Source organism: Penaeus monodon, chromosome 29 (genome assembly GCF_015228065.2).
Source record: "Penaeus monodon isolate SGIC_2016 chromosome 29, NSTDA_Pmon_1, whole genome shotgun sequence".
NCBI classification, from domain to species: Eukaryota; Metazoa; Arthropoda; class Malacostraca; order Decapoda; family Penaeidae; genus Penaeus; species Penaeus monodon.
The window spans coordinates 21,323,984-21,324,382 of NC_051414.1; positions in this window are offsets into that span (position 1 = coordinate 21,323,984).

A 399-nucleotide genomic window follows, 5' to 3' on the forward strand; every position below is an offset into this window, starting at 1 on the left:
CCCTCAACCTAACCTCCCTCTACTCCTTTACCCTTCACCCCGCCCCCCGCCCCTCCCCAAACTCTTTCGCCCCAAAGAACTGCTTTCCGTATCCCTCCAAACATTACCGTGCGCCTCATGCAAAACACAAAAGACCAAATGCCCAATACTTTCATCTGGCGGGAAAAAGTTTGGATTTTCTGACGCACCGAGTGGGAGCAATATATTGATTATGCATATATACGTAGATGTTTAAGTTCGCATTGCTAGATATGTCTAACTATCTAGCCATCTGCCTGACTATCGGTCTGTGTCTTTATTTGTCAACTTATGTATCTTTTGTGACATTTGTGATAATGGTAGTAATAATAATACGCACATTATAAGAAATAGGAGGATACTAAGTAAACAATAAAAAAA